The sequence below is a fragment of the Lissotriton helveticus genome, chromosome 3_1 (genome assembly GCF_964261635.1).
Source record: "Lissotriton helveticus chromosome 3_1, aLisHel1.1, whole genome shotgun sequence".
Classification (NCBI taxonomy): domain Eukaryota; kingdom Metazoa; phylum Chordata; class Amphibia; order Caudata; family Salamandridae; genus Lissotriton; species Lissotriton helveticus.
In genome coordinates, this window is record NC_136061.1 from 1,191,702,912 (window position 1) to 1,191,710,695 (window position 7,784).

The 7,784-nt window shown below is 45.9% G+C and overlaps 1 pseudogene; it reads right to left on the reverse strand.

Annotated features, from left to right (window-relative positions):
- Positions 1–4,764: 4,764 nt before the first annotated feature.
- LOC144825618 (28S ribosomal RNA) lies at positions 4,765–6,895 on the reverse strand (annotated as a pseudogene).
- Between the last annotated feature and the right edge of the window lie 889 nt (positions 6,896–7,784).

The window sequence follows — 7,784 nt, forward strand, 5'->3', positions numbered from 1 at the left end:
TGGTGTTTCCAGTTGCCCACTGCTGCTCCTACATGTATCCGACCTGTATGTGCGTGGCCTTCTTTGACTTTGGGGTTGCTCTTGAGAGTCACGAGGGCAAACTGTGTCATGGCCACTGTCTACTGTACCCCCATCATTATTGTCATCTTCCTCCAATGGTGGCAGAAGAGCTACCTGCCTGCGCTTTCTGCGTACAATTGGAATAGGGTCAGTCTCATCAGTGCATCCTCCTTCAGCATCAGATGCAACATGAGGAGGTGAATCCTCACCCTCACCTTGATCCCTGGATTCCCTTGATTGTTCTGTGGATGTAGAGTGAGACATATGAGTTTTTGTTTGTATGTACATTTTCTGACAAATAAAGTTTTTTTTTTTTTAACAAATACCTTTCTCTATACTATCTTTCTGCCTTCAAAGTTAAATTTTAAACTTTTCATGTGTTTCTGTGATGTTAATTTGATACAATTATGAGTGCACTACAACTCCCATAATGCACTGCTTGCTATATGTTTAACTGTCTCCCAGGACTACTACATTCCTCACACTGAGTACATGCACTAGACATACACACATGCATTAGACTATTCTTCTGGAATTCTTTGCATGCATCTTACCTTGTGCAGTTGGTGTATGGTCATAGCTAAGCATGAGCGCAAAATCCGCTCCGATCGCGGATTTTGCGGATTTTCGGCAAATCCGCGATCCGCGAACTCTCGCGGATTTGCCGAAAATCCGCAATCCGCGATCGGAGCGGATTTTGCGGTCAAAAGTTCAAGCGCGCCTAATTAACGATGGCGCCGGCAAGCTGCCAGCGCCCATCCTGCAATAGTTACTTAATTAGCTTCAACAGGAAGCTCTAACAGATAAGATACAGCAGGGGCTCGAGCGCCTGCTTTATTTTAGCAGTTGGAGCTTCCTGTTGAAGCTAATTAAGTAACTTTTGCAGGATGGCGCTGGCAGCTTGCCGGCGCCATCGTAAATTACTTCAACAGTGGTGTCTTCTTGAATAAATATGAAGGGCAGGGTTCATTCGGGCACGACGGTCCTGGCACAATTAAATAATTAATCTGCTGCTCTGATCGGTCTCTGACCATTTATACACACAAGAGGCATGCTCGCATGGACGCCCCGTCCGTTTGGCCCCGCCCACACACTCGAGGTGTGCACCGTCTTCCCGCCATTTACCCACTATGATGGACATTTCACTCAAGGGACCCCTGCGCACTTCGGCGCGATTGCATAGTGACACACACTTGGTCGCTGGAACTAGTTGAAGCGCAAATGCAGTGACTCATTCAGCAGCCCAAAAAAAAACGTGAGCGTTGGGAGGCTGGGCATCTTTGACTTTTACGAGCGCAACCCCCGTGCTGTTCCTGTGACCAGGGGCTTCTGTCTCTTAATCTGCTGCTCTGATCGGTCTCTGACCTTTTAGACACACAAGAGGCATGTGCGCTCGCGTGGAAGCCCCGTCCGTTTGGCCCCGCCCACACGCTCGAGGAAGCCCCGCCCCCAAATCCGCAAATCCGCTGAATCCGCGGATTTTGCGGATCCACGATCCGTGAATCCGCTGAATCCGCGAATCGTGGATCCGCAAAATCCGCCCATGCTTAGTCATAGCTGTCTATGTCAGCCACTCCACTCACACTCTCTTGCAGCAGAGTGGATTCAACAAGTTCTTCGTGTGGTGTTGGTTGATCTGCAGTTGATGTTCCACCTCCAGTTTTGTTTGCTTCCTTGATTCTTTCTGAAACCCTCTCTTTAGATCTTTGATGCATGTTGTACCATCTTTTTTTCAGTTCTTCTATGGTACGGTTTGTAACTCCAACAGCATTAACTATTTGCTGAATCTCCAGCCAGATTTTTTTTCCTTGATTCAGGAACTTTTATTGCCTTATTCCCAAAAAGCAACTCATGGCTGCACACCATTTCTTCTATCAGGATTTCTTGTTCCTTTTCTGAGAACTTGTGTTTTCTCTTCCTTTTGTCTCCAGCCATTCCCTCCTGTGTGTTCTGGGACTCCATTGCACTTCAAACAGGTCTGCTCTGCCTCCAAACTGTCTTCCAACTGCCACTGGGTTGGCTCAGGCTACCAGGTGCAGGAAATCATTCCCTCCACCTGGGTGTGATATCAGCCTGTTCCTGCATTGCAGATTCCCGTTTTTTTGCGATTTCTTAATTTGCGAATTTTGCAATTTAAGAAATCGCAAAAAAATCTTAGAATTTTTTGCGATTTTTAGGGAATCGCTAAATAATCGCAAAAAACTACATACATACCATTTTGCGATTCTGCAATTGCGATTCGCAAAAAATCGCAATTACAGAATCGCAAAACACAATATTGATACATCTGCCCCTTAGTTCGGTTTCCGATCTTGAGGCCTCAGATTCTACAGAGGGGCTTTTTTCAAGACCAAGACCATTCAAGTCTTCATATAAAGGGTATGTTGTCGTTTCAGCAGGTTAATATTCTTGTTTTGGGTGCATAATATCTTCGCTGCAGAGAGAATTGTTAAGGATTTTTATTTTGGGTGATGGCGTGCCGACTCAGAGTGTCCGATTGTCCATCTTATCTGGCCAAGCCCCCAACCCATATATTCTAACCAAGATGCACTTATTTAACATTGTAAATTATTAAACCCAAAGTATTAAGCTTTGATCTAAAATGGCAGGGAGAAAGAGTTAACGATTTAGTGTCAGAATTGTGCAATTGAAAGCCAGGAAAACTTGCATATATCTAGACTTTCACATGCTCACATTGTATGATCCCACGCAATTACTTTTTTCACAGTGTCCCCTTTTCCATCATCATCACAGATCACTGTTTCATCTGTGGCTTCTCGGCTGCCTGAGAGTCTGACACCTGCAGTACTTTGTGTGTTCCCAAATTCCCAGGAATCAAAAGACACAGTTCAATGCCTGCCGACCTACACTGGAAGAGATCTCTTACCTGGGCCTGTTCCCATTCATGCTCATGGGCTCCCGGCACTGTTGCTTCTCTCTTCAACTTCAAAATGGCAATAACCTGCCTGAGGGTTTGCAGCTACCTTTTAAGGTGACTCCACAGCTAGTCTACTTTGGGTTTTCATTTTCCTTTCTCTTCTCTTTACATTATGGCAGTTCCTCTCTTGGTTGCTTCATGACTTTCCCAATCCATTGATTATTGTCATGTGGTGTTTGATGTCCTTTCCTTTCCTGTTTTTTTCCTACTTAAAATCCTCAGTGTGGTTGGAGGGTGCATCGCAACAATGCAGTGTTGCTTCGCTTGTTTTCTCACTCCTTCCACTTGGTGATCCTAACTCCTCCCTATTGGGACTTCCTTGCCGGATTTCTGACTCCTGGTTTTCTCCAACCCTGTGAAAACTTTATCAGCAAGAAGGTTTTTACACCTTTGGCTTTGCCTCTTGAGAAGGTGGTGTTATGTGCCCGGGTTAGGCTCATATATCAAAGCTGCATATTTGTCTTACATTATCCTCTTTCTGCACAATAACATTCTACTGCGATCTTTTGCACAGAAATGTGTGCGTGGTAATGTTGGATTAGTTTCTCTGAAACTGCTCTGCTTACAATTCTGGCTTCACGCAACATTATCATGATGCCTCAAATACTGAGTACAAGCAACAGTGCTATCTGCATACCCATAACAACTCTAATCTGCATATACATCGCAAGGATGCTTTTCATAATAAATAAAGAAGCATTACCGGGGGTTAGCAGAGGAGACGCCTCAGCTGACATCCAGGGGTCCCAGCATTCTGAGGCTTCGCCAAGCAGCTGCCTAACATCTCTGTGAGGAGTGTCCAGTTCGTGGCCTAGACAGAGTCCTACATTGTATCCCGCCAGGTAATGGGATTGGATCATCTCATGGGGGGATTCATGGTTATACACCTACATACAATCTAGACGCACATAGAGTAGGGTTTGCATAGTAGGAGTATGTCTGATTATCGCCTTGTTCTATATGTCTGGATATATCCACTGTTTTGGCACCATGGTGGAACTATACCTGCTATTCACTATTATGGTGCTTGTAATCACTTTCATGTGCTTCTGTTTACTGATTATTGCAGCACAGGTATTCTATAAAAGAATAACGTTGGTTCAATAAATATATTGAAAAGGTCCCAGTGTGTATTCTTTGTATACTTCTCTGAGAACAAGAGTACACGAGTGACTAAACAAAAGGGTTGTAGATTTGTCACCATGATCCCTGAGAGGACAGTGTTGTCATGTTCATTGGTTGCCAGAAGCCATTCGCTCCCTGTTTGGGTTATGGGGGCTTATGGTGGCACTGAGAGCTAGCTGTTCTGTAGGTCAACATATACTACAGGTGGGCATGGAACCAGTCAAGGCACCACATCCAAAGTTTATTTTGTCCACAAACACGCAGATCCTATGGATTAGGAGGAACTACACAACAGTGCCTGCTTTTCAAGGGCACTTGGCTACAACATATTCCAGTGTGAGGTGACATTGTTGCTTCCAGAAACAGTCTTCCTTATCTCGGACAGTGGAAGACTCAGAACGTTATTATGGGTAAGTGTCTAGACCTGAACAAGCACCTTGAAATATATCAGTTTGGGAGAGGGGTGAACAAAAACAGAAGACTATGATTTCATTCTGTATATGGTAACACTCTAAGTCACATGTATGGGTAAAAGACAACTGATCTACCTCTTGGTTCACTAACAGCATCATTGTCAGGACAGTTGTTGAGGGACATGAATGTTTTTAACTTCATGATGAGACTCACTTAGAGCAATTGTCACTCAAAGCAATAGAAATTATTTAATATAGTAAACTAAAATGTGTTGCAACTGTCCCATTTTAAGGAAATACACTGTTTGAAAAGTCTATCCCATATATGTACTGACCTGTCCCCCAGCAACAAAACCGCCCCTGGCACTGCAACCCTTTCAAAGGCTCAAGCCCCTCTATCGGATTGAACCTATTCCACAGTACCCTGACTTTCACAAAGGAAAGGGAACTCTCCATGCGGCTCCTGCTGGCTTCTCCCAGATCATTTGTATTACCTCAGCGGATGCCACATCGGGTTTGAACTAGATTCACTTTCAATCGTCCGAGGGCAATGGAGACCATTGTCTATCACTTCTGGATGGTCCACGCCAATCTCTTAGTGCTGACTGACCTATGTTAAATTGCTGTTCTCAGGGAACCCTTCTCCATTTTGGTAATACAAAATTCTGGTTTAAATATTTGCTACTACTACTAAGATCTGCACCTGCCGCAGCTTCACCCAGTACCTCTATCCAGGCTTCTATGCGCACCACATTGGCTTTTCTCATCATCATTGCTTAGACCCCGGGTTTTAAGCACCGGCGATGCCTGGGTATGGGGCCGATTTCGGGGCTAGTTGGTTCAGCAGGTGAGTTGAGTTGTTACCCAGACCTTAGAGGTTTCAACTTCCTTGGCCAGTCCTCTGCTGTCTATATTAACCAATACCTTTTCTGAGGTCTGATGAGCATCAGCATCAGGCACCTTAAACCGTCTTTGGTTCATCCAGAAGTACCAGTCTGGTTGCCAACAATGGCTCACTAGGCACTTATATTCAATGCTGGGTTCCATGCAACAAGCTTCTTAACAATTTAAGTTTGAGAATGCATTGAAATCATTTTGGCCCCAAGACTTCTAATAATTTACTTTACCATATAAAACTAGAGTTGCCAAGCAACAGCTCTCGTGAGGGGAACTTTTGAGAAAAGCAGCGACTAGATGGTTTGATTAGTCTTTCACCCCATAAACAGGTTATATGATTGATTTGCACATCAGAACTGCTACAGACCTCATCATCATAGATCCTCTAACTTAGTCCTGCCTAGGCATTGTTCACTATCTTTCAAGTCCTATCACAAATGTTCATGCTCCACCTCCATGACAGAGTGGGCAAGATGGCCTAGTAATATGCCAGCATTCCCCTTTACTGCGCCCCAGAGTTTCAAGTGTCCCTCTCTCTTGCATGTGAATTGGTCTCCTTGGTCGATGTTTAAAGATAGGTCAGGTGCATAACCAGCGTCGCTGTAGGCTCTTGACACCTGGCCTGGGCCTTCCCATCTGTTGGCACAGCATGGTCTGAGCACTGTCTGCCTCAGTCATCAGGAGCCTCAGGAGCAGGGACCCTCATCCCTATTTATTGCCATGAAGGCCCCCAAAGGGGTTGGGAAGGGTGCTGAAGTAGGGCGAAGAGGAAGCCATTCTCCCTCAGCATTGTGGACAGAGTGAAGCTGCTGCCAGGAGGTTGTAACACTCTCTGCCCAGTAAGAGAGCCACCAACCACCTTGAAGCCTTCCCAGGGGACCCAGAGCCAGTTGCTCCATATTGCAGAGGAGAAAATGCACCCTGGAAGACAGTGCTCCCAGGCAGTGGTCCCACAGATGGGATCCCTCCTTTTGGGCTAACATCCTTACTGCTGCGTTGAATCCTCTTGGTGGACTTCATGAACTCCTTACATTTACCTCTCAAAAGTGTTACACCCCCTTGAACTCTCTCTTCTAATTTCTTTAAAATTTTCACTTATTGTACTTGTTGGCTATAGGTCTTGCATCCGAATTTAACCTCAAATGGTGTTTGCCACCCACTTTGGGCTGTATTCTCATGAAACCTGATTACAAGAAGACCGATCCTTGTGCACCGAGGTCTGCTACCAGCCTAGCACTGTCCACGGTGTAAGCCTCAATGAGAAGGAATAAGACCCTCGAGTGACACCAGGGAATAAGTCTTCAGGATGCCACAAATCCCATGCCCGCCACCAGTATTTGGAATGTGGCGCTGCACCCTTCCCTCTTCACTTGGCAGGGCTGTCGGAATCCTGGCTAGTTTATTTTCCTCCTTTTACTAATATGCTTCCATGCAGTGGGTCACCATACCTGATCTGAGGTCGTAATCAGATGCTGAAGCATTTGAGAGCCAAACCAATTCCTAGGCACAATGTGGTCCCCCTGCAGAAGGATGGGCCTCTCTATTATACAGGGTGATCACAACAGTGCACCCTTTCTGAGACCCAAGATGAAAGCACATGGGGGCAAGTGTCATAATCATCACATGTGGGCAGGTAAGTGGGAATTCCCAGCCACAGAAGTGGGCACCCAAAGCAGCGCATGTGGGCAGCCATGGATCACCACAGACAGACATGCATGACATGCAGCCAGGTGCCCTTGGTTTTTCACATTAATGGTGGACCAGGCACCTGCCTGACCCACCAGGTGGGAAAAGCCTGGCACATTAGCGGCATATCTCCATGCCATGAGTAAAAAATTGGTGTCTGAACCTGTTGAAATGAATGGAACGGATAGTGCCAGGAGAAACCCAGGGCAGTAAGATTCATTTGAAGGGTTGATTATCATTGTGTCCTGTAAGTCACACCAATTCCAGAACCTAGCTGTGTTCTTCATTGATGAGCAAGCTAAATGATCCACCGCCCAGAGTCACAGGGACCTTTCGCCCACCTGTGGGCACAGGCGAGGTGGAACGAAGGCTAAGCTGCCTATCCACACCCAATGCGGAGAGGGCCCTAAATGTAGAGATGGCCCTGTACCCATCATGCCACTACTCTGGTAGTTGTTCTGCATGTTAATATTCATGTTAATGTTCCTGTGATTTATAAAGCGCATGTGCACCCGTGGGTGTTTTGGAGCTGAGGACAACAGTGGACCTACTTGGGCGTCTAGCTCTGGAACAGCCAGGTTTTCAGTCCCTTCCTAAAGGAGGAGAGGGAACTCGCACTTCTGAGTTCACTCGGAAGAGAGTTCCAGAGTTACGAGGTGCCGAAA